The sequence below is a fragment of the Amblyomma maculatum genome, chromosome 5, assembly GCF_055883805.1.
Source record: "Amblyomma maculatum isolate TAMU_Amacu chromosome 5, ASM5588380v1, whole genome shotgun sequence".
NCBI classification, from domain to species: domain Eukaryota; kingdom Metazoa; phylum Arthropoda; class Arachnida; order Ixodida; family Ixodidae; genus Amblyomma; species Amblyomma maculatum.
The window spans coordinates 145141655-145168804 of record NC_139348.1 but is presented as its reverse complement, the minus strand read 5'-3'; the positions used below and the strand labels follow the sequence as shown (position 1 = coordinate 145168804).

General features: G+C 46.1%; 1 protein-coding gene across 1 annotated transcript in view; it reads left to right on the top strand.

Annotated features, from left to right (window-relative positions):
* Positions 1 to 27150, top strand: part of LOC146189850 (uncharacterized) — a 387936-nt gene that overhangs the window by 170614 nt on the left and 190172 nt on the right. Inside the window, exon 3 of the mRNA XM_084604618.1 lies at positions 5833 to 5875. The gene's annotated coding sequence lies outside the window, so the exon portion shown is untranslated. The remainder of the gene's footprint in view (positions 1 to 5832; positions 5876 to 27150) is intronic.

The following is a 27150-nucleotide window of genomic DNA, read 5'->3' as shown; positions in this document are numbered from 1 at the left end:
TCGAGCTGCGTGCAAGTTGGGACGCAAGCTTCCTAAATAAACTGGTTCAGTATCCCCACAAACAATCTTAACTCAGCCGCCTACCTGACTACCTGACTCCGTCTCCTACGCTTGTCTTCGCTTGGAATCCCACACATTTACCTTAGGGCACTTTTGGGTTATCTGTTTTCAGGGTTCCATGACCTGTCTTGTGCTATTGTTTTTATTGATCTCTGCTGTGATTTCATTAATTCTTGGTTTCTCCCTAATCCAGCCAATATTTACTGCGCATCGTGTCATCCAAGCATATAAATATGAAGTAGGAGAATATGTAGCCAACAAAAGGTATACGTTGTTAGTAAAGGTCCTTAAGGAACTATCAATAGAAAGGCAGTCTTACCTTGCTCAGTAGACAAGAATTTTTCCCTGCGAATGCTGTTAAATTGATGTTACAGTTGATATCTGCAAATAGTTCCCCTGCAATGCATATATTACGGTAGCTTTGACGGTGACTATCTCGGGAGCACACGATACCTCCTGTTGTATTTCAGGCACACATCTTAAGGCTTTTCTTATCTGCGATACGGGCGCTCCTGCCGGACTGTAATCAGCCCTGCAATCCACAGCAGAGGCACAAACGTCATATCAATGACTTCTTGTGCATCTGAGTTTCCCTTGGGACACAAATGTCCTTCAAACGTTTTAAATATATAAGAATTCTTCCGAAGAAATGAGGCATGCCATCTTTCTCAACGGCTGGAGAAAAAGGTTTCTTCGCTATGGTCTTTGTTAGAACCACAAACAGACCCCAACAGAAAGATGCAGGCGACAGAAATGTACGTGACCTTTTATAATGTTATCGCGTTTGTTGTATCCATGGATTTCCATCTCTGCTTTTTTTTTTTTTATTTCACGAGAGTCGCTTGATTAAATTGCCACCAGAAAACGTATTGATTCTTCAAATAATATTTCGCAGTCATCGTGCGTTTAGCGCACGGCTGCTTTAGTTGCCTATAAGCCATAATATACAGCACAACACACACTTAGCTCCGCAGTTAAAACTACGACAACAGAGTGACATTGGTTCCAATCTGCAAGCACCTCTTAGGAAACTTTATTAGCGCACATGCGCAAAGCTATTCACTTAATAATTAGACTCGTACGTCATCGCAGGTATAGGGCCCTAAGCTACCGGCTTATGTGCGAGACCATCTGGGATAAATATAAAGCACCGCTTTCAGTTCATTTCAATTCAGTCGTTCAGTCATGTCCGACTCTTCGTGACCCTATAGACCATGTCACGCCATGCTTTCCGGTCTCTCACTATCTTCCTAACATCACATAACTTCATCTGCAGCGCCTCGAGGATGCCATCTAACCATCGCGTTCGCTGCCTACCCCTTCTCCGGCGACCCTCAACCTTTCCCAACATCAAATCTTTCTCCAGCGACTCCTCTCTTCTCATCAGATGACCAAAGTATCTGAGCTTTAACTTTAGAATTTGACCCTCCAATGAGCAGTCAGGGTTTATGGTCGACAATATCGACTGATTTGATCTTCTGGCAATCCAATGAACTCTCAAGAGTCTCCGCCAGCACCACAATTCAAACGCATCAATTCTTCGGCGGTCAGCCTTCTTCACAGCCCAACTCTCGCATCCATACATCAGCACCGCTTTAACCAAACCTTTTGTTCGTGCTGCGTGGCATAGACGCATCGTTCGTAACTCGGTATTCAAGACTCCCGGGTTCGTTCTCGTGACGGTATGGTCGTGGGGATTTCATTGTCTCGTGACGTCAGACAACTCGCCGACCAATCAGCGCCAGGCAATGTAACCTGCCTGAGGAACGCGCGTGATTTTTTTTTTGGCCAAAGCTTAAGCCGACGTTGAATTTTCGAGAGAGTGGACTCTTTGAATTTATATAGCGTTAAATTGCGGCTCACCACACATGTACCAAAACGATTCCCAAGTGATTTGAGGAACGGCCTTCATACGAAAGTTGTGGGATTCGATTCACTCTGCTACAGGGTAACTATTGGTTCCAACTGGTACTATTTTTTTTATCTGGTTTATTGATCGCCCTGACCGCGGAAGAAAAATGTTCGCACGAATTGATTTTTGAGTACAAGTTGTTCAGGCTAGATAAACAAAATGATTGGAGGGTCTCTTAGATGTCTTTTAAGAGGAGAATGGTGAAAGCCTACCCTTCCTCTCCTATCATTTGCCTCTGCGTTCATTGCAGTGCTACAAATAATTATAACTAATTTACTGGAAAAGAAAGGCTCGGTATCTGTCACACTTCCTCCGGCAAGTGGGAGTTTGGGCGGAAACAACATCGCTCCTGTCTCGTGGCGTTCTTTGGCGCGTGTTCAAGTACGGGATTGTAGATGGCAGGATGCACTGCCCTGATGGGGCTGGTGCAGGTGGGTCACCGCTGCTTGCGGCGGGGCTGGCCTGGCACCGAATTTTTATCTGTTGTAGGCCGTCATTGCACACGCCACCGCTGGTGGTGGACGACGGCTGTTGTTGCGGCGCGCGTCTTTCTTTCCCTCTTGCTTTCCTTTCTTCTCTATTTTCTCTTTTGTCTGCACGAGGCAGCGGAGATGGCTCAGATACAGAGCCAGTAGCAGGCCCGTGCATTTTCTTTTCCTTTTTCCTACAGCCACAAGAACAACAACAACAACGCTAGACAACACATCTCGCGGAATATGACATATTTCGCGCAGCACAGATCTCGCGCACAGATCCCACGCACTATAGTGCCTAGGCACTATACCACGCACAACTCTCGCGCACGTGATTTCGTTTCACGAGCCTTGAAATGCTTTCGCCTTAATACCATGCAATGCTTACGATTCATGCACTTTTACGATCCAAGCACAATGCACTTATGGTACGCGTAAAAAGTGCGATGATTGAGAGCGGAGATAAAGTTTTAATTAGGAAATTTATTTATTTCTTCTACGCACCTAGCACTTTCTCCTCGAAATCAGGAGCAGTCTATCTGATTTATGGGATGTTTTCGCTTTGTTCCAGTATTTTGTCTCTCCCTGCTCTTCCTTGCAGGAAAGAAGGGATAGATCCTTTCTATTTGACGACCTTTATACCGTAACAGGTGGATCATCTCTGCACGTGGTAGATGTCAGGGAGTTATTGGCTTAGAAATCCCGGCGGTTTATTGCAGCGGTGATATCTTTATTGTTAACCCAACAAAGTCATCAGCATCATTGCCATCAAATCGTTTGCTTTGTCACGGAGCAGTGCACACAACTTTCAACGCGCAAGAGGCCGGCGGAGAGCAACAGAATGCGCAAGCTAGAGAAGGAAAAAGGGACGGAAATGCTCTCGAGGGGAGAGGGCGAATAAATGCGAAACAAAACATGGGTGGGAAGAAAGGCAAACAGGGAAGAAGGAGGGAAGTCCCGTATGAGGAGGAAAAGAAGGGTCATCGCCGCGACGAGCTCATATACAAGGGAACTCCGATGCCTGCTGCCTCGACGGTCTTCCGCAGACTACTGGTATCCCGGGCGCGCGCTCGCTCGCTTACTTGCTCGTCTATTTGTCTATCTATCCGTCGGTTGCGGCTTGGTAGGGAGCTAGGAACCCAAGCGCAAGCCAGCGGCGGCGACGGCGTCGCCGTGGTCGTCGTCCGAGCGTGACCTGCATAGATAGGAGTGAGGGTGGAAGGGATTCGTCGTGCGGAGTGAAGGAGGTTGCTTAGCGACGAACTCTGGCTTCTGCTCGCTGGTCGCCGAGCTCGCATGTAGCGGCTCGTCGCCGCCGTTTTTCTCTTATGGCGCTGCCGGCGACTCTCGGTCGCACTGCGTGGGCGGCGATGGAGAAGGAAGTAGGGAATGCGGTGCTGAAAAAAGGGAGTCCTCCCTTAAATACAAAGGCGCTAACCTGTAGCTGGTTGGCGAGTATTGGATACGACGTCGAGCGATGCATAACTTGCGATCTGTGGCACTTAAACTAACGCTGCATTGCTCCGAGATGGCGGCTAAAATGTGCGCGTGTGTTGGGAGAGAGGGAACTGTTCTCGACGGGTGAAGAGACAAAAGAAATTTGTATTGTATAATCGAGCGAGGCTCTGATTTATAACCAAATTTTAATACTTTGGATCGTCTACGTCAGTTTACATTGACAATTTTTTAACGCATTGGTTGCATTTGGAGACATGGTTTAAATCAAATGTGCATTTTACGCCCCAGTAACGTTAGAGAGTTCACCTGGGTTTTTAAACTCAAAGTCTCTTCTCGAATCATATCCTAAAATGGGCTGTACTCTATGCAGTGCCTAATTCTTATACTTTTTCGTAATACTGCGCTTCGAGGATATGATAGTTATTACAGCTGAACCTCAGGTAGAGGCTATCACAACATTATCTTCCTCTCAAATCTGCGTATATGGCCTCAAATTACACGCTTCGTCGGTAAAATCTCTCTTTTCTACATTTACTCCCGTGCCCCCTTTTTAAAAGGTATATTCTCTGCAATACGGCTCGCTAGGTGGCATAACAGCACTATCATGCGATGATGAATTCTTTGTTCTACATCATTATTATAGAGACGAACCAAGGCAGCTCATAATTGTTGGTAAACGTGCCGCTGAGAAACGCCTTCAGGAGGCAGGGTAAAAGGATCAACGTTTCAGCGATATAGCTGCTCATCCCCCCCCCCCCCCCCCCCCTCGTTCCATGTGGATGAGTTGAGAAGTCTGTTAAAGAGAGAAGTCTATTAGAAATCAAGCAACTGTGCCTTTGACTCGCAGCTCGCCTTTTTACTATAGTAGTGCAGTCTGTGCATTTGCATAAGCGTTATCCGTCCTTCCAACACCTGAAAACTTCATGATACTTTCAACGGAGCCCCGTGAATCCATGTCTTGCTTTTGACCGCAAATGGCGGCGCATGGCCAAGAAAAAACAAAATATCTCACGACAGTTACCAACGTGTAACACGAGAGTCAGGGACAAGTGCTCGCAGTGGCAAAATGAAACTATTTTTCTTCCCTCATTATTTGTCTTCCTCCTATGTAGTCAGTGTTCAAGTTACTATTAGCATTGTGCATGGCGGGGACGTTAGGCGTGACGTCACTAATTCAGCAGCGCTTTCGACTCTGACGCTAGGAAATGCGGAAACGTGGCTTTAGCCGCTGCCATTGTAAGAGTGAAGTAAGGATGGTTCACTTCTTATGCCTCCGGTGCTGCCACCGCAAACATACCATCACCGCGGGTGTTCCGGATAATGTGACATATGCTCTGGCTTGGGCCGCGGAGCGCAGACATTTGTGCTCTTCGAGAGAGACGGGCAGTATGGACTGTGTGTAACTATCGTTTACCTTTTCATTTTGACGCGAACGGGATTTGGAAAGTCCTAAAGTTAATTTGATGGAAAAACGTGCGCTAACATTGAACAGCTTGCGACCGTATTTACGCTCCCTTTCGCGTCTTTATTTATCTTTAAACGCGAACACTTTCTACACGACTGTTAAATGCGCGCACAGTACGTTTGACAGCGTTGTTTGGACATTTAATGCCGGCTATTCGGGTGAGCTCTTTAGAATAGAAAGATGAAGGAAAGGAACAAGGGGCAGAGAATGAAGTCGGTTGGCCTCTGTAGAATGCCCCCCCCCCCCCCCCCCCCTCCGCCCCACCCCCTCTCCCCGTTAACGAGGCAATAGATGGGAATGGATTCCTACAAAGGTTAAAATACAGAACGTTTCGCGCGTTTCTGCATTTCTTTCTCCTTTCATTCGTGAATTTTACATAGTACAAAGCAAAACGTGTATAATACATTACAGTTTGTCTGTGTCCTATTCTGCTGCCTCTTGAAAACCACATCTTTTTCTTTCAGAACGGAACGCCATCGGACCTGTCTGACCACACTGCGATAAAACGTAAGTGTCGAGTAAATGCTTTTTTCACCAGTCCATTACGCTTATTTTTTTCTGCGTTAAGGCGCCACACATTCGGTCTTTTAGTGTGAAGATTGTTTGCCTGGAAGCAAAACTTTATAAAAACAGCACCATCTCTCATGTTATAGAACGAAATTCGATGAAAGCTTACGCGTATAAGCCACCTCGGTGTATTGTTGATTTAAAGAATAAAAAAAAAGAAAACGCTTTTTTTGTCTGATACTTAAGGTTTTCTGCAGAAACTGGATGAAATACCGGCTCTTCAAAGAATCTGTGGGGCGTAGATTTTCAAGTTACAACACTGATGCTGTAGGGGTGACGTCGGTTCGGATCAAGGGCGTGATCTACGCACAAAAAGTCGTTAACACCTCATGCTGTTTGAAATTTTATTCGACGACTTTCTCGATCAGATTCACGACTGATCATTCAGTTTGTCGTCGCGTATTCAAGCATTATAAGCGTCAGTGTGGGCATCAGAGGCATTTTTTATAGAAATGACAAAAGCTGATGCATTGAGCTATGCATCGTCTTTTGTCATTTGCGCTAAGGCAAATTTTTTCCCTCTGATCTGCGCCGACGATCACTGGATGTTTGAACAAATCGAAGAATTCAGTTTCATTAAAGAGAGCCAGGGCTTGATCTTTTTGCAAATTCTGATATATTGATTATCCACGCCACTTTACAGTAACCGCTTGTGGAAGGCTTTAATTGCATTTGAAAATGGCGGGGTTTAACTTACGCCTGATGCTATTAACGTACCAAAAACATTCAAGCCAACTAGGTATTTAGAACACGAAGTTTATTCTGAAACCTCCTGAAATTTTGTAAAGTTTGGTTCGGTGCATATCGTCATTTTTTTTTTTACACTGTTTAGCAACACCTCACTACAGCGACCTGCTGCATCTAACCGACACAGAATGTGATTGGAACGGATTTAATGACATATCGGCAGTAACGTAAACGTCCTTCGTCAAGCCTTCGTTTATACGATCTTGAAGGACGCGCTTCGTTAGCGCTGGGAGAAATCTTTCTTCTTTCTATTTTGTCCCCCTTCGTGCCTATGCTTCCAAAGTTAGCTTTTCCGTAATGACGATGTGTTAGGTGGTGTAGCACCACCATCACGCCTACTGCGCATCTTAGTTTTTCCGTCGGCCACAGCTGCATGACACGTTTGCACTGTAGACAAACGGGAATACCATATCCGCGGCAACTTCCCTTTTCTATCCCATCAACCCACGCGCTGCTTCCAAGGCAGCGCGTGGTGACGAGAAAGGGAACCAACGAGTACGGCTACGGCGCCGTAATTATCTACGGGTCAGAGCCGCAAAGGAGCTCACCTCCGGCCGCCCCGGTCTCCAAAGGCAGCATTCCCTTGAATGGCCCCTAACGATGCGTGCGCTGCTCCCCGCTGCGCCTGGACCCTGCGGCGAAGAAGAAAGCGCAAGGGCCCGCTTGCAAAGAGGGAAAGCCAATGCGCACGTGTATTTGTGCGTGGGTGCTCGCGCCTTCTTTGGCTTTGCCTTCATGCACCACTTTGCCGCGCTGGGCGGTGAAGGATGCTTCAAGACGTGAGGGAAGAGTGGCGCATCCGTGGTGGAAGGAAGGCGGGGAAGGGGGGGGGGGGCGAAGCGTGCGCCGTGGCGCGTGGAGAGGGGAGGGGTAGGTAAGTGTGTGAGTGGCGCGAAAGCTGACGCCAAAGGGTTTGAGGAGAGAAAGCCTCGGCTCTCTTAATGAACTTTCGCTGCTGCTTCTTCTCCTCTCGGCTGGAATGCGTGGCGGCAAAGTGTCCCTCGGTCGGATGCACTCGCCGTCTCTGTCGCTTTTTGCTGCTGCTGCTGCTGTTATATGCTGTTGCTATCTGTTGCACGCTGTTGCTTTCTTCTGTGCGTCAGTGGCCATTCGCCGTACTTTTACACCGCTTGTTCTCCTAGCTCCTGTTTTCGCTTCTTTTTTCACCTCTGCCAGTGCCTTTACCACTTTGTGCAACTGTGGTGCTCTTTCATGGCGGCGGTCTCGCAACTTTATTTGATTTAGTAAGCCGGCTGCAGCGTGCCCGATTTTGCTTTCTTTCTCTGGGTCCATTTTTCTACAGTCAGACGTCCTGGCTTTCAGCTCTGCATTTTAGGCCCCCAGTGTTTCTGATTGCCCAGCCCACAGCGCATGAAAACGTTTGCCCCCGTCGATTGAAATGGGGACAATGAAGATTTATAGTGCAGTAGTGCACCTATAAGTTTTATCTCATTGCAAGTGCACATAATGATTGCACAGCTGTCCGGAATTTCTGGCGCGCTGTATTTTACTTGTACTAACGCATGTGTCTGCTTAGTACATGTAACCGCAGATCCTGACCATGAAAGGGAAATAACTGGAAGAATAAAATCAAGATGGAGAGTCTTTGGCATGTACTCATAGATTATAACGAGCAGCTTATCGGTATCGCTCAATAGGAAAGTATACAACAGTTGCATCTTACCGGTACTCACCTATGGCGCTTAAACCTGGAGGCTAGCAGAAAGGGTTTTACTTAAGTTGAGAACAACGCAGAGAGGGCAATGGAGCGGAAAATGGTAGGTGGAACATTAAGGGATAGGAAGCGGGCACAGTGGGTCAGAGAAATAACTGGAGTTATTGACATTCTAAAAAACAAATTACAAGGATTCAACGCTGCTGAACCAAATATTGAGCGAAATAATAAGCTGCGGGTGAACGAGCGTTCCTCTTCTTCTCTTTTTCTTCTTCCTCAGCCCACATATAAAGCCCCTATTTAACCAAGCTGTATGAACGTGCCTTAGTGGACTATACAGGTAACGTGAATGTCAGAGTCCTAGCGGGCTTATTCTGACATAACCGTCCCATGTGAAACGAGAGACCCAAGTTGGCAGCTCCTGCCAGCCCACACCCTAGTGTCACGAGGGGTGTGACGTCACAGCGTCACGTGGGTAAGATGTACGGGGCTACCGCCGCGCTACACTGAAGGCTTGAAACCTAGAGTAGTATTGCTTTCGTAATAAAAAAAAAATGGGCACAGGCAGGACAGTAGTGCAAAGAAGGATAATCGATGGCCACTTAGAGTAACAAATTGAATTCCAAGGGAAGGTAAGCGTAGCAGGAGTGGCAAAAAGTTAGGTGAACGGATGAGGTTAAGAAGTTTGCAGGAGTCAAGTGGATGCAGTTAGCACAGGACAGGTTAGTCGGAGGAATATGGGAGAGGCCTTCGCCCTGCATTGGGTATAGTCCAGCTGTAATTTTATAACGAGAGCCAATGCATCTGCGGTAATCTTGGCCAGAGGCTGGCGAAGGGTCTTCTGTCAAGTTGAGAAACGCACTTCGAGCGCCGTATCTGGGTTTGTTTTCCTTTAAAAGCGGCAGCCGGATTGCTCATATGAGCTGGGAGAGTAGAATATGAATCAACCTTTCATGTATATTGGATTCCGAGTCAGGTAGGCTACTCTATAGGACACGGAGGTACGTTCATGCGGCTGGCTTGAAGCAGGGCGTTGTCGCTTACCAGAAGTAGCTAGATAACATGGTAGTGTAGGACTGCATGCTAATAAGAATGTGCCAGATATCAAAGGCACAAGTTAGGGGATTGGTAATTAGGCGAGCAGAGACTACATATACTCCTACGAGGAAGCTCAAGAGGCGCTGATAACGGAAGGCTTTTAAGCTATCGCGTCATACCACTGAACTCGGAACTTAAGTGTGCTCCGCCATCTTTCTAATGAACATGCTTTTAAATACCTCACCCACTCTTTTATTTTATTGCGAAAGCAATACTACTTCAGGTATAACCGCTCATCGCTGTATGCCGTGTCCGTGCCCGTGTACGTGTCCGTGGTCCCCTGGTAGGAGCTGCCAACTTGGATCTCTCGTTTCACATGGGACGGTTATGTCAGAATGAGCCTGTCAGGACCCTGGCATTAATGTTACTTCTATAGGCCACTAAATAACGTTCATACAACTTTGCTAAAGTTGGGCTTTATATGTGGGCAGGGGAGAAGAGAAGAAGAAGAAGAAGAAGAAGAAGAAGAAGAAGAAGAAGAAGAAGAAGAAGAAGAAGAAGAAGAAGAAGAAGAAGAAGAAGAAGAAGAAGAAGAAGAAGAAGAAGAAGAAGAAGAAGAAGAAGAAGAAGAAGAAGAAGAAGAAGAAGAAGAAGAAGAAGAAGAAGAAGAAGAAGTCACACACATCTAATGCTTTCGCTCCATATTCGTTTCAGCAGCGTTGAACCCTTCTAAATTTTTTTTCGTTGGAATTACAGCCAATCTTTCTTATGCGTGAGAAGGACCTTTGAAAAATCTCCTATGTGAGCAGCCCTGAGGTTGGTGACACAGTGAGACTTTATAATCGAATATGTCAAATAAAAGATTACCACGCATGCTTGACATATCAGATCAATATATGAAAACTGAGATTTTACCGGGATGAGGCTATTTTGCAGATACAAAGAAGGAAATCGAACCAATATTAAAGAGACGCACCGGTCTCTTGAGCCTATTTACACAAATAGCCACAATAATGCCGTAATCAAATCTAAACCAGTCATTGAATGCTTGCTTTAAAGTTGCGCAGTGAGTTTAACTTCTTCGGTAAAGGGTTTCAGACGGCAGCAGTTGTACAATAAACTGACTTTTACCGTGATTAGCTCGTACTTTAGAGAGGCTATGATTGCTAATAAGGGAAAGCTTGGTTACGTTAACATTTACAAGTTAACACTGCGGAATAAGAGAAAGTGCGATGCGACTGTTTCCAAGTTTATAAATTAAAACATTAAGACAATCCTTAATAAATTGAGATAGTCGGATGATTTGATGTTTGTGAAGAAGACCTGCAGCCCAGAACTGAAGAAAAAAAAGCTTTATGTAACTTTTCGGATGGCTTGATTTTCTGTTTAATTCAGTGATGTGTTGGGAACATTATACAAGACTTCTCAGCTCACTATTCAGTAACTGATATGTGACTAAATAATTGAATATTAAAACGATAACAATGCGCTGTTATAATACTAAGGAGGGATTTCATTAATGATTCTCAGATCATGTACGACAGTTTTTATCTGTGCTTCAGTTATGTGTTTATAAATGTTTATATTGCGGCACACTTGCATGCTCGAAAACTAGGTTAAATTGCTAGCTTCATTGAAATGACAACCATTTGACTCTTGCTAGTTTTAGCATAATAGAGGAAATTTTGTTTTGTTTAAACTCATAGACAAATTGGTTTGCCGGCACCAAGATCGATTGCTGCCCAGCTCGTGGGTAATATTTCATTTCTGGTTTGCCGTGATTATGTCAAATTTTTAAATTATAGTGCAGCCGCTCTATAATATGCAATTATAGGAGCCCCACATGCTCGGTGATAAATTAATGCATGTTATAAATAACAGGAGCACCGGAATGGAACCGATGTGCCCGCGCTGACGTTAGTAAAGACAACATCAGATTAAGGAAGGCAATAATTGTTATATGAATCGTCATCGCCTCATTAATATATTTAAAGGACCCTCGCGCTTTCAGCTGGCGCTTTTTTCTTGACGTGCAGCAGTCCTTACGTTTTCCAAAAATCAAAGTAGCAATCCGCCAAAGTAAGAAAGAGCTAGTATGGTGACAGCCGACATTAGGAACGTTAGTAGAGGTATATGCAGAGTGTTTGGAGTACGCGCGCAGCCAACAGAGAAGAATGACAAAAATGTATGCATATTTAACGCCGAGAACACGCAAACCAACGCAGAAGACTTCTAGTGTTCAAAAGTTTAAAAACAAGGATGTCCTTATATGATTATAACGTCGCAGTAAAGCGAGTAAAAAGGCGGAAGTGAAAACTGAGGCACTGTTTGAAGACGAATGATTGTTTGAACAAGACACGTCATTGTAAAGGTCGTCCTTATTTAAGCATTACAAACAGTTCCTTCCAAACGTCCCGGAAACTGCGAAATGAGCGAACGGTAGCTGTGCGCCACTTCACCTGTTTTATATTTCATGTGAGTGCCGGCCTTAAATTGAAATTTTCTTCCCCACTTTTGTTGACGTTCGGCTCATCCCGGAAGAAGGTTCTGGGTCCTTGATTGGATGGAAAGGTAATACTCTAAAACATCGTGCACAAATTATTTAAATTACAAGGAAATACATTTTATTCACTGCTCATTGTAGAAACTGTGGGAAGAATTGCCTCAACTTCCCTTTGAATTCGGCATGCCCCATTATCTGCTACCTGCGGATTTTGTTTCATTTCATGATCAGTAACGCTGTGGAGTGAGTGAGTGAGTGAGTGAGTGAGTGAGTGAGTGAGTGAGTGAGTGAGTGAGTGAGTGAGTGAGTGAGTGAGTGAGCGAGCGAGTGAGCGAGTGAGCCAGTGAGCGAGTGAGTGAGTGAGAGTGAGTGAATGAGTGAGTGAGTGAGTGAGTGAGTGAGTGAGTGAGTGAGTGAGCGAGTGAGCGAGTGAGCCAGTGAGCGAGTGAGTGAGTGAGAGTGAGTGAGTGAGTGAGTGAGTGAGTGAGTGAGTGAGTGAGTGAGTGAGTGAGTGAGTGAGTGAGTGAGTGAGTGAGTGCGTTTTATCAGTTATTATGCTAATTCGCTGCCATCACACTATACACTGCCTTTTCAGGAATCCGAACTGGTCTGGCTTTTTTTTTCTTCTTTAAGCTTCTACTCATACTGTGTAGTGCGACTGCGCAGTACCCATGTTTTCTGCGATACAGGAGCTTTACATTATCACGTAAAGGCGTTCTGGGCCGGTCAGTTAGGCTTATTATGGCATCACTTTAGAAGCGGTCGGCGAAACCATTTGTTAGAATTTACAACTATTTTACTAAACACAGGCGCGTGTCCTGTGTCTGCTTCTCTTGTGTGTGTTGCCTGTGCGCTTTATCTTTAGTCAAGCAATGCACCATCTAGCCAAATTTCGGGTTTTGTTAAACAGCTATTTCTGTATTCAGATATGTGGCGCAACAAACACAAACACAGCAGAAGATACACAACACAGGCGCCTGTGTTGTGTATCTTCTCCTGTGTTTGTGTTTGTTGCGCCACATATCTGAATACGATGCAGCACCAACTAGCCCGTCAAGCCGTTATTTTGAGCTATTTCTGTTTTAGCTATGCTCAATTCTACGGCTTCATTCTGAAATGATAGGCTAGATACCTTGAAGTGCACACTGTAGATGCGCACGTTCGCTGAGGAAGTCCAGACACCTCTGGGCTATTTATCAGAGGCGTAGGAAGGCGGACTGCAGAGATTTTTCGTCCATATTAGCAAAACAATGTAATTTTAACACCGAACTGCTTTGTTATACACGTGGCTTGGATTTCAGCTTTTGCCAGACGGAGCTGTTCGTTCCGTCGACTCAGCCTAATTGATGCGATGCGGTCCTCTCGCATCGAATAGCGGATTGAGCCGCAGCTGTGAGTTATAAAAGGGGCTAGTGTTTTATTTTAATGTTATGTTGCTTGTTTTATATCCGGTCTGTTATAATACATTTATGATTTCTTTCGCAGTCGGGGGTACAGTAGGTTCCAGGAGATGACAAAAAGAGTTTTGCAGCCGTTCCATAATGACGTTTCCTTTGGCATTGCACGGCTAAGCTATTGCTTTTTAAGAGGAAATTCGGTCGTGACATCATGCGGCCGAAGGCAACTACAGGTGAACGCTACGGTTACGAGAACCCAGTACCTGACATTAGCGGGTATCCCACCTAATAATCCACCATCACACACGTGTAGCTTAGACGCAGAAATCACATCAACGCTAAGTCATCGGCTTCATTATGTAATCCTACCTTTATTATTATACTTCACTATTCTCTTCTTTTTACTCCATCATAGTCTAAATTTTTCCGCCCTGAGCAAATGTACTTCGATTAGAGCATTAGATATTGCGACACGATCAAGTTCACCATGCTACATAAGTGTCGGTTGTTGTAGCAAAGGTTAAGAAAAAAAAACAGTCTTGTTTTCAATCAGAACGGGATGATATCGGGATCAAAAACAATCGATGGTTTGCCAAGTCTAAATGCGCGCACACTTTTATGGTCTCATCTTTCAAGTGGGAAGAGGAAGTCCTAATGAGTAGCATTGGTAATAGTATTGCTGCTATTCCTTCAGCAGAAGTTTCTGTTTTGGACTGCCGGCGCGGTCCTTAGCACTTCGCGCGCCTGCTGTCGTTGTTCAGCTGAAATCCAGACATGAATGCACTGCCGACCTTTGTTACTTGTTGATGCAAAAAAAAAAAAAAATTGTTTTGCTGAAACCGCTTGTGGACAAGTCAGCGCTCCAGAGAAACGTTGCTCCAGAGTGGACGTGTTTAATGCTGCTATTTCATTGTCAACTTTCCAGGTACGTCTGGTAATTCGTGCCCGTCCTTCCACTGCCGTGCTGGAAACACCACAAGCATTGCACGATACAAATCCGCGATGCACGTTCCAACTAACCTCTCTGAAAATCGCATCTACTTTCTCGCTATACATCCGGACAGTCAACAAGATTTCTCCACACCCTCTCCGAAAACTCGTTCGCACTTGTGTGACCTCGCGCGAAACACTATATGTGTGTAGTCAGACAGTCCAGCCACTAGGCGGCGCCGCGTTGGCGGTTGTTTACAAAAGGAAAACGCGTTCTACGAAGGCCGCGCGCTTCGTCTGCTCGGCCGGCCGGCCGGCGGGAAAATCTGCTCGCCGCTGAAGCGACTCGTAATAAGCTTCCGCTTACTTCCTGTCCGACATCTTTGTCTTGTTCTTACTTGGCTGCACTATAGGAGCCGCCGCCAGTCTGAGCCTCTTATTATTTCTCTTGTTTCCGCCGTCGTCGAAGCTTGCTACTCGAGGGTTCCTGCTCGCAGCGCCCAGTTTAGCCGCTCGTTCGGAAACCGTTCTACTTTCGCCAGGAAAATCGCACTGCTCGGACGGCCAGAAAAGAACGAAAGGGTCAAGCGCTGGTGAAATAACAAGAAGTGGCTCACGCGTCGGGCGGGAAAAAAAAAACAGGCAGAAAATAGCAAGAAATTATACCAGCGTCGAGAGCAGACGACGCCGGAACGACTCTTTGAGAGAGTGTCTCCAACTACGGCAGCGCCGCCACTGCCGCCTGCGAAATAGCGCGGTGGCCGCCATCTTTGTTCCTGTCGTCTGCTATATGACGGGGGCCAAAGCGTGTCGACTGGCGACGCGACGAGACAGCAGAGCGACACAAGCTCTGCAGGTCACTTTTTCTTCTTGCGCGGATACAGTTTCTTGTTGCGCGCTGCTTGATGGCGTTCGCTCCTCGCTCTCGCGTCGCATTTGGACCCTTGCTGATGTCGCTGTTGCTGCTGCTGATTCTGATTCGCTTTTGCGCCGCCTAGTGCGTGGCGACACGAAGTCGCTCCCAATCTTCGCCTCGTCGGCTGCTATTCGTGCAACTCTGCCGCACGTACATGTAGGGCAGGAAAGAAAAAACTAGATAAATGGAAGGAATGGGTTTATGGAGGCCGCAGCTTCCACGAAAAGTGCCTGTTGTGTGTTGCACTCCCTTGCTACTCCGAGGCACTCGGATATTGTCTGCTTCATTTTGTTTCTTCCACGTGCCTGCCAGCGACGAGCTGTATGAATATATGGTCGGCATTGTCCGAGTTGCATTATTCAAGCTCTGTTGCGGAGACTAGCGAGCGCAAACGAGATAGTTTTGACTGTTTTTGATGCTCGAGCCGGTGTCTGGAGGCAAGAATTTAAAGTGAGAATAGTTGAAGTTTTCTGGCACGATGCTGAGTGACTACACGTCTTGCTTTTAAGCGTCATAGTTCGGGCTTATGGGCAATCTTTATTGGGGCTCCGCAGCGCACAACAGAGAAGGGACACGACACGAGCGCTCGTGCTGTGTCCCTTCTCTGTTGTGTACTATGGAACCTCATGCCTTGCTTTTCTTGATTGAAGGATTTCTAAGCCGAACATTTTAACAATTTTCGAACTGGAAATCGAGAAACAGCAGGCGTCGGCATTTTTTTATTGTTCTACATGTCAAACATTTTTTTGCGAGAGTTGTAATTTCTTGCTGAATAGCCTGTCACACTTCTCGAACTCGTAAACGAGCGTTGTTGGCAAAAATTCGGGGTATACAAAAGTGCTCAGCTTTCCGAAAGTTGGCTGCGGATTGCTGAAACAGCGCAAAGACAAGGACCGGAAAGGAAGTACGTATGCAGGGCGCTGACTCACAACTGATTTCTCGAAGCTTTAGCATTGCTTGCATATTGTGTCTCTCAAATCGGAGTGAAAACACACAAAAATGACAACACTGGCGAACCTTTCACGTTACAGGGCTGATATAAGAAGGTGTTGCATAAGTACTTACGTACAGATGAACGGACATGTTCCTAAAACGCCGGCGTTGAAGCAGGGTGCTGACGGGTACCAGAAAGTCCAACCTTTCCTTTCTTTTTTTCATTTTTTGGGGAATTCCGCGACTGGCTGTCATAGTGTTGATTGTGTCAGATATCAGTAAACGAGCATGACCCAGAGCACGACCTAAAAGAGCCAAATTCAAAATTCGTCCCTTTGGCAGATCCGTAATGCGTGGGGTCTTACCTGAACCACTAATGTACTCGGGTGGTGTGCTGACGAATGTAGCAATGATACTGGTTCAGGCAACAAAGAAAATGCAGCTGAGAGCTTGAGTGCTGTCGCATTTCCTCTTAAATAGTTTTCATCGCGCTGATACGTTTTTTGAACGCGAGTTTTCCAAGAGCCCCTCGTGCACCCGAGCTGCTCCTCATTGGACGGCACTCACATGCCTTTTAATTAGAAACGGCGCCTGTCGCAGGGCTTAAAGCTCGCCGAACGAAGCAGGGCCAGGACAAGTAACTTTGCTCGTCTTCCGTAAACACTTCCGGTTCGATGTCGCTGCTACTGCTGCTCCTTTTACCCTGGCAATTTTTTCCCTAGAACTCTGCACTGCCTTGTGGGAAGGGAAAGCCCCTTTCCCACAACTGCGTCCCGAAGTAGGCGTGTGTTTTGCTCCAGCGAGTTAAATATATTTATCTCCCACTGTTTCTATTATTTTCAAAATAAAATTACGTAGCAGCTATTCGTAGGGCGTGCCATGTCTGTTTACCTCTGATCTTATTTCCAACCCGGTAGCCCCGTCCGCCATCGTTTCCCTCCTTGCTCACCAGAGGGAGTTGTTTGCACACCCGCAACACGCAGCGTACACAAACCTCGCCGGCCTTAGTTCCTCTATTCCCTCATAACTTTAACGCAGCGTGGCGGCCACATAGAAGCGGCCTCCGTGCGGCAGGAGGGAAAGGGAAATTAATTTTGCTCCCCTCCAACTTCGTTCCAACGTTTGCTTTTCATTTTCCAAGGATTTTTTTCTCCGCGCACTCCGCGTTCAGCCGTGTATGCGGAGGCGGGCAGGCTTGTCGCCAAATTTAGGTCCTCATCCCGAAAGCATTTCACGTTTCCCGGAGCAACGGTTCTCCGTCTGCTGCATGCCCTCGCGTCCTTCTTCATGCCGGTCATATAACGCCCGCGCTGTGTCGAGAAAAACACTGCAGTGTTGTGGGAGGCATGCACTGGCTTCTACCAGTATGGAGCATCAGTTCATGTAGGGCGCTGCCTGAAAGGACGCCCTGTGATTGGCTGACGGCTCTCGCCGTTGTCCTCTCCCTTATTCTTGCTGTTGGGATTGGCGTTCATTCCAGTAGCATGACCAGTCATGGACCGCTCTTGTATAATGAAAGGAAAAGAGAGGAAACCTGTACAGAGAAAAGGCAGGCAAGGTAGTAATCAGAAAGAAAGGGTAGAAGAAATTTCCACTGGCTTAGCTCACCCAGGCCAGCATCTGCGTAGCGAAAGATAGAGTTTAGCTTTAGCTAGGTTGTGTTTCGTTATTGCACCGGTTTAGCTACTGAGACACTGTCGCGGTTTTCGATGTGTGTAAAGCTTATGTTTGTTCAATGTTATAGACAGCGCTGGTCTGTAGAGTAGTTTGCCACCGTCTCAATTTTATATACACCGTATCTAGACGTGATGATCTCTCTTTGGTACACAAAAAGCGACGGTTTCCCATTGGGTAGTCTGAGCGTGAGGATCCGATGACAAATTAAAGTCGAACTTCACCTTCATACACTCGCCGAGCTTCAGTTTCTACTTGCTGCACCGTTTAACGGTCTTCTCCTTCTAGTTAAGCAGAGATTCGGCGTCTTTGCCGATTTGAGACTTTGCGTGGCGGCTTAGCGAGACGCTCTGCCCTCTCTTCATGCGTTTCCGACGCTCTCTTAGCCTCCCTTGCTTCATTTGACTGTTGTAGAGCGGCCTTGCGCCATGGGATGACTTCTGGGCGCTGAGACGCTTCTTCGAGTAGCCTCCGCGGACGTTGTTTACCAAATGATATATGGCACATACCCACACGGGGGGATCGGCCAAGAATTGGGCAGCAGAGAAAGTTTTTGATGTATATACTTACATGTCTAAAAAGAATATGATTCGAGGGATAGAGGAAAAGACACGGAAAGGTAAAATAAATGAAATAAAAAATGAAAAGTGATATTGCACACGGTAAATTGACACTAGGATTTGTATCGTTCACAGTATGTACACTCGTCCGCCTCTTCATTCATTGGGCATCTATCTAGCGAGTGCACGGGCCTCGGCTTATATTCTCAGCTGAGATGTTGGCATCCCGATTACGATTATCATGCGCGGTGGTCACGATGAAGCCGATTATGAGCATAGCGGAGCGTGACGTCAGGCGCGGACGCCGCGAGGAGGCCGACGCGGCTCGGCGCAACCAGTTGCCATAGTAACGGCGCGTGCGCAGTTGTGACTCGGGCTGGGCACCGCGAAATTCTTTTCCGTTAGCCTAGAGTAGCTTTCACTACAAAATGAAAGTTGAGGTGGGTAACTGGCTTGTAGCCCACGGCGCAATCGTAGGGACGGATGTGGAATAAATGAACAACTGAAAGTAAAGGTAGCCAGGAAACGAGCGATAATGAGGGATAGAATAGAAGGCATGCGTTGCATGTACTCCGATGTTATCCAACATGCTGAATATAAGCGTTTTCTTTCAATTGATTTGCATATTTATAAATATTTGATTGCAGGCGCATCGATTAGCGTGAGGTGATTGGCATCTGACGCCGAAATGTGTATAGTAGTGGAAGGCTTTGTATCTGGTTCAGAAGCGCATTCAACAGGCTTTGCCATCTATCCCTGCTTTTTGCAACAGTAACGCCGTGGAGCTGTCCGAAAAAATGTGAGTGCCGGCGGCTCGGCACGGGTGTCCAAGCATATGCGGGCACGCGTTCAAATTCTGCCTTGTGCAAGTGCCCATGTGCGGCATTGAGACTGACTTACGCACGAACAAAAGTTGATGTAGATGGCGACGCGCACAGGACAAGAAAGCAGCTGCATAAGACGTGTTTTTGAGGCTACGACGATCGCGTATCTGCCTAAAGCAGCAGCCTTGGAAGGCTGCCTGAACGCTTCGCCGTGGGCTCGAATCCTACTTTGAAGCGAAAGCTTCACTACCCCACCTCGAGCTTAGGTCAGCGATGGCTCACTTTTGACCTTTGATTAAGCCAGAGGACAAAGTGTGGCTATAAGCATACACCATAGGCCAACCATATGGTGTCGCACCAGCTATACGCAAAGTTCATACCGAAAAAAAAAACGATTTTCATCGCGAATCAGACCATTATCGATAGCCATGCGCGCAAACCACTACACCACACCGGGCGTGTGAGAAACAGATCGTAATTCTCATTGTCTGGCGTGAAGATGATAGTAGCGTTGTCGCGACAGCGAGTATGAAATTAGTGATAATGATGATGGTGGTAGTAGCGGTGAGGATGACGCTGCAGTTATTGATAACGATATTGATGGCAGTAGCGATGACTAAGACGCTGAATTTAGTTAATAATAATAATAGTAGCTGTAATGATGATGATGATGGTGATGAGTAAAACATACGTAACAGAGCCTAACGCAGCTAAAACCCACAGCAATGCTTTTTTTTTTCTGTTCTGTGCCGTCGCTCTGTTTTACGTTTTGTTCAGTGATTGCTTACAGCTGTCTTTCAGATATGCCTGGAGGCGAGAACCGGAGTTTGACGCCATTATACCCTTGCTCGGATGGGCAGAAGAGATTATACGCGGACGAATGTTGTCGGGGTTTAATTGCCCCATAATATTTCCAGGAGAACCTCCTATTGCAAAAGTGACGTGGCTTACAAAGCAAACAATTAAATGAGAAGTCCAGCAGTAAGCTGAACTGCCCCCCCCCCCCCCCCCCCCCCGCTACATACACCCGACCTCTGCCGCGAGGGCCCCATGATTTCAACACCGGAAGTAAGATTCACAAACTGACATCCCACTTCTCAGCTGCCTTCATTGCAACAATCGGATAACATCAGCTGGTGGTGGGCAGCACATTTTTTTCAGATAAATGTTTTTGTCACTACCAGTCAGTGTTCTCCCGATTGTTGCTCCGAATACAGCCGCATCCCTCCCCTTGGCCGCGGCCATCAGCTTTTCCTAGTTCCCACTGGGCGGGCAGTCCCAGCTGTAATTGTCCGCGAAGGCTATATTTGCTTTTTTGTTTTGCATATTTTTACTTCTAGTATTAAATTTTCTCTCCCCAGTGCACCAAACCAGTCTAGCAGCCAGATCTATGACACCTCGTCGTAGGTACGGAGACGGTGTTTTCTAGCCGATACAGGCGAATATAAATAATTTTGATAAACTGAATCTCGGTTTACAGTGCAAGCAGTCATAGGTAGTTGGAGCCTTTTAGTACGGAATTCCCTATTACTCACAGTATTGCTATTGCAGGTAAGAATGCAATTTATGTCTTCATTGACTCGGGTGGTCGAAATAGGTTAGAGGCATATCTGAAGTGTCTACTTTTTACTCTAATTCACACGGTATTAAAAAAAAAAAATCACAACACTTGGGCAATCGATTCGCTATTAATCCAACTCGAAATTAATTGTGCAGGACGCAAGTGAAAGAAAACGCTTTTAACGAATGCGTCGTCCACGTTTACAAGGCCTAATTTTGAATAGGCCTCATGTTCGAATAAAGCGAGTTCGATTCAGTGGTGAGCACTCTTCTGTGTAAGCATCATGCTCCGTGAGGTCTCACTTGTATATTTTTAACCTCTTAGCCTCCTTTTTACCCGTATTTGTTGGCTATTTTGCTCCTTTTATAAATTTTAAATCGCTTTTAAAACCTTGTAAAATGTTGCTGATTCAGCACTGATATTATTATATCTTTATTTTCTCTCTCTCTCTCTCAGATACCTCTTACGTGGAAACTAAATCCATGCATAGCGACAACCATCTGTGTATCTAAAACACTATTATAGAATAAACGAAGTGTTCAGTTGTGTTCTGTGGCCTAACGAAATAACTAGTCGCCTCGAGGACTTATTTCTACAGTTAGCCGGTTACACCTACTTTAACCTGAAACCATGTATAATAAGCTGGAGTGAACTAAAATAAGGGGCCCTCGATTCTCTATTCAGAATTGACAGCGTTTCCACAGTCATTAGTCGTTCAAAACTTTCTACCATTACTTAACCAGAGGGTATTTTTATACCGATTACCAGCACAAAAATCTGTCTGGCCTAACCATTCGCCGTGGGGTGTCAGCAGTTGCATTTATCCGACTTTACCCGACTTTGCCTGTGGCCGTATAGTTTTCTCAGCGGTGCACGTTTTAGTGGAGCCAGGCGATTTTCTACAACCACGCGTCTATGTAGATTCCAGGGTAGGCTTGTATTTGTGTGGCCCGGCAGGGGCCTCTATGTTTTGCAATCTCAGACGCGCTTCGGGATCCGGTGCAATTTCCTGATTAAAGACGATGAAAAGCGCATCGAAAAAAGAGCTCAACAGCAGCGTTTCATTAGTCCAGGGAGAGGCTTACTTTTATTTATTTTCTACGGTTTTAGCGCAACCCCGTGCTGCTCTAAAGTCCCCACCAGTCAGTCGCGCTTGTGGAATCCTCCGTACAGTCGTGACTGCTTTACTGCTGTGTCTCGACTTGAGGATTAAGCTGACTGGTAAATAAACACCTGCAGAAAGGCCTAGCTCCGCATGCCAAGGGGGTATATGCTGAAAGTATAACCTGATCCGCGAGCGTTGCTCCAGTCAAAAAATAAATAAGGAGAGGAAGAGGACTTAGACGCCAGTGGCTGAATGTCTTTTATTTTCTCTCTTGTTTTTCCTTTCTCGGAGCTGAACAAATCGGCGCCCACGCCCTATTTTCCCCACACTGTATATTGGACTGCTTCCTTATTTCCCATAGGGTTTATTGTTAATCTCTGCTTATTTTCACGCTTTACATTTATGTTTGCCGCGTTGACTCGTGCCTTCCTACACACACTCCTCTGAAATTTTCCGAGACCAATACATGTTTTCTGCCCTCCCGCTTGAATAAATTAAAAAAAAAAAAAGCGAGCTGTGTTAATATTAAACCTGAACAAGGGTGTACTTTTAAATGTTGATTTGTCTACTAATTCTTTTTTCTTTTTTTTTTTTTTTGTAATCTCGGGCATTCGATCGTCATATAAGACGCACCAGTAATTTTAGTCATGGAGAGGCAGGCGTGTTTCATTCGTGTAGGCTGTGTCGCGGCTTTCAGATCTGGGTCTTTTTTCACCTTGAATGTGCTCGAACGCGCGAAATGGCGTCTGGGTAGTTTTTTTACCTGTACGCTTCTTCGTTCTACCTGTTTACATGTGAGGCTGGCAGTGTCTGCGCGCAAGAAACGAAGCTTATCTGTGCCGAAACGAATTGGATTTCATCGGCCGTATTCGGTTACTCAGTATTCATAAATAAAGCGGTAATTTTATGTTACATACGTTGCGTACTGGTAGCAATCGTAAGCAAATGCAGAAACGGTATCTTATTATACGTGCCACTAAAATAGCATTTGTAACATAATATAGGATGCTTTGTTCTTATGATATTGTGGAATATGAGCCTTTTATTTTTTTTTTCGAACTGTGGGAATATATAGGCTATTACGGCTCACCACAGGTGTAATATTCAACTGATAGTATATTGTTGTTAAAATGTGGGGCTATTTTCTTGCACTATACTGTAATGGGAGCACGCATAACAACTCTCGGAATGTGCTTTTACGGTGGACCACAGTGATCTTATGTAATGAAGAATATTCATAACAAAATATGGCAGTGTTTTTTTATGGCACGCTTCAATTATAGTATTCTCAAAGAAGCATCGTCTTTTCACATGTTGCAATGTGTATTCCTAATAGAATAATGTACTGTTATTTTAATATAGACTGTAATGAGGAACCATGCGTACCTGGATCTTTTCCAAAAGCTTTCTTTCTTCGGTAGCTTGCTATTTTGGTTTTTCAGAAAATAAAACATAGTTTTAGTTTAGTTATTTCGACCGCGTTTTTTACAAGCAGGGCATGTGTAACAGAATGCCTCATTATTCCATTACGACTTAGTACGCCATCTCCTGCCGTTTACCTTGGAGTTTAACTCCTCTATTCAGCTGCGTCTCTGGAACCTAACTAAACTTGAAAATCCTACAACTTCCGAAAGGAGATGCATTGCGAGTTAAGGTGAAATGTAGGTAACAAAATACTTTGACGATTAGGATAATCAGCAAGGAGAAATTTATGCGCATCTCATTACGTGGAGGCAAACCTGGCGTCTTATTCGTCTTCAGCGGCAAGAGAGAAGCGTGCATCGGTTCTGGCATGGAGGAAGAAAACAACTTAGGAGAGGCCCTTGTCATTCATAATGCATTGGAGAAAGTGTGGCGGAAGTGACATCAAAATTTACGGTTAGCCAAGTCGGGCCATTAGCAACGGCGACGCTGTTGCTATGAAAACTCGGGCCACTAGCAACAGCGTTGCTAAGGGCCCTAGGTACGTGAGTGTCGCGGAGAAAGGGTAAAGGAGGAGGAGAGACGTTGCAGCGTCCGGTCACGGCGCGGCCGCACCGGCTTCAAAAAAATGACGTCAGGGCCTCTCCTAAGTTCTTTCCTTCCTCCATGGGTTCTGGCCACACTACAGTCCCACGTACAGTCCCAAGTGCTTCCTAAAGCCCGTAAAAGCAGCGTCATCTGGTGGTCAATTGGAGAAATTTTATGACATTTTAGGCGAACCACAGCGCTTTTCCCCGACCGGTAGAGCTGCGACAGCTAGCAGCAAATGTGAAATATTTCGTGAATTTCTGCTACTCTACCGAAATACTTTCTTTTATGTTACTCTGCCAGATGTTTTTCTGCAATTCCTCGGAATTGGGAGAGGGGGTGAAGGGGGGGGGGGGGTACTTAAGCTTCGCGTTAAAGGGCACGACGCAGTGGCGTTTAAGAGTACAGCGTACACCACTGTCCGAGACGTCTCTGTTCGAGATGACAATGTTGACTGCAGGAGGCCAGGCAGTGTTTCGCGCCCCAGGCTGGCCAGTGTGAACCATATCTATAGGGAGGTCGCCAGAGCCATCCTATAGGCCAACAACTATCTGTGAGAAGATTGGCCAATGTAAACAGTAATAGGGCTCCCACCTGGACAATCATATAGGTTCTCTGTAAACAGTGATAGGGCTTCCTTCTCGACAACCCTATAGACCAACAACTATATATCTGTGACCAGGTTGGCCATTACAAACAGGGTAGGGCTTCTGGACCACCCTATAGCCCAACAACTACATGTGATGTAAGCAAGATGCGATGTCGTTGCTAACCGCTCGGCTGGGCCGGCTTGATGTGACGGGTAGACTTAGCGCCCATAAGTATATATAGGAAGACAAAAAGGTTAAGTAGCTTCCTGATTTCCCAGAAGCACTACAGCGCATCGTACCTTGGTGCAGAAGTATCATAAACATCATAGACCAGATCGTGAAAGTATGAAGCGTCATTTAGATGGTGGAGTAGTTTTAAACGCCTTGAAAAGTATGCGGGTAGGGGTCGCAGGCGCGGTCCATATATACAAACAAAATACCAAAATATTTTCCCCGCCAAGCTGAGCACCAATGGAGCCGGCTGACGTGACAAAGTACGCTATGTCACTTCGCTGGTTACATAATCTTTAAACCGCGACGTCAAATGCCTGTTGTGAATCCGAGCTGTGGAAAGGCTTGAGCACTATTCGCTCGGAGCATTTCAGAATCGCGCTATCTTTACTCGTGTAGTCTGGCAAGCTGTCGCGGAAGCTACATTTCTTCGCAAATACTGCTCTTCAAATGATACAGATGTTTGCAGAGATCCTCGGACAGCCTCGCCGGGGTGGCGCAGTGGTTACGGCGCTCGACTACTGTTCCCAAGGATGCGGGGTCGAATCCCGGCCCCGGCGGCCGCTTTTCGATGGAGGCGAAAAGCAAGGCGCCCGTGTGCTGTGCGATGTCAGTGCACGTTAAAGAACCCCAGGTGGTCGAAATTTCCGGAGTCCTCTACTACCTGGTCTCTCATAGCCTGCGTCGCTTTGGGACGTTAGACCCCGCAAACCAAACCAAACCAATGAACAAACAACGCACAGTAGCAGACGACAAACAACGGTAGCGTTCGCGGACGCCGGAGTCGGCCGTTGGCATCGTCTGCGCCGTCGTCAGCAACAGTGCGCACTTCCGTTTCCTGTGCTCACCGTGACGTTTTAGAACTGATTTAATGCTACGCTGTCAAAATTGTGAAGTTCGAACTATTTTATTAGGGAGAAAGTTTAGCTTATGGGCCAGCATGTTGGGCTACAAGAGCAGTTGTCGTGGTACGGCCGAGGCTGATAAAACTTTATTCACAATAAGTGGGAGGAATAGGGGAAGTCAGCCAGCGTGCCGCAGGCCGTGGAGACTTTTGGCAACGCCGGCTCATTCGACGGCCTTGAACTGAATGCCAGGGTCATCGCTGGACCTTAGCTTGTCCCAAGCTTCTTTAGAGGGATCAGGCAAGAGTTCTGAGGGAGGCTTATGGGCTTTGCATGCCCAGATCATATGCTCGAAGTTGTCTTTCTCCCTCGCAAAACCGGCAGAAGGGATTCATATCCTTATTTATGAATTTTGATATGTTGTTTGGATTGGGGAGGGTCCCCGTCTGTAGCTGTCTCCATATTACTTGTTGTCTGCTCAGTGTTTTATGGGGTGGTGGGAATGTTCTTCTCATTGCTTTGTAATGTGCAGTGAGTTCGTGGTATGATACGGCTGGCTCACTGAAGGGTTCCGGTTCCTGATTTTGCGCCACCGCTCGGCCGGCTAATTCTCGAGCGTATTGGGGGCAGCCTCATTTCTCGGATTCCCCGCACGAGCTGGGGTCCATATTAATTCGATATCTCTCTCGAGAGGAGATTCTCTCATTTCACCGAGTATTTGTGAGGCGGGTTTGGAGACTCTACCTCTAGCAAAGTTACTGATTGTCAGTTTGCAGTCGCTTACTATGGTTGTTGCATTAGTAAAAGCGATGGCCGCGGTGATGGCGGCCTCCTCCGCCACTAGTCGTGGTACGGAGAAGCACACAGCGGGCAGTGAGCGTTTCAGGACTACGTCCGGCTTTATTATAAACATTCATGATGGAAAATAGCGCGATGGAAAAACTGTTTATTATAAACAGTTATTGGCGTGTTTTCAAAAATTCTATTTGAACTGGCGTAGCATAGTTTGTTACGCTGTTATTAAAAGCACTATCCAACATTTAACTATCGGCTGCCTCCCTCTGGTACCCTGTGGAAGGAGAATAATGTTTCGGAAAGGTTTTATTCACATGTGTTAGTATGGACTGCGGTCGCGACCCGTATCCCCGGACGTTACGCGATGTTTAAGAAATATTTCGACTTTCAAATGACGTTTCATACTTTCACAATCTGCTCTGAATATTCGTGGTTGATCTGCATCAGAGGATGGCATAAAAGACACACTATGAAATCATACGACTACTTTGAAATCTTCCGTTTCTAGGCATTCCTACAGATAAGCCTACTTTCCACCTCCAGTCTGCTGTGGCGTCCGAGAACACCCCTTTTGCTTGTAGACGTATTGTCTATAGCTGTCCACTAGTTACGCCGAGCGCGCTCAAACCAGAAGCGGGCACCAACGAGTTGCGGTCTTAAGAATGACAGGCTTTCTTAAACTGCTTACAAAGTGTTCGAAATGCAGTTAGCATTTACATCTAGCTCAATCTGAAGGTTTCTTCACCTTGAATGCAAAGTATTTGAAATGCACATACATTCTTCACGGACAATTAATTTCATTCTGATTGCGCGTCCCTTGACGGTGTCTCATTTCCGAAGCTGTTGGTGTTCCTCTTCGATTAGCGAACCTACCCAAATTT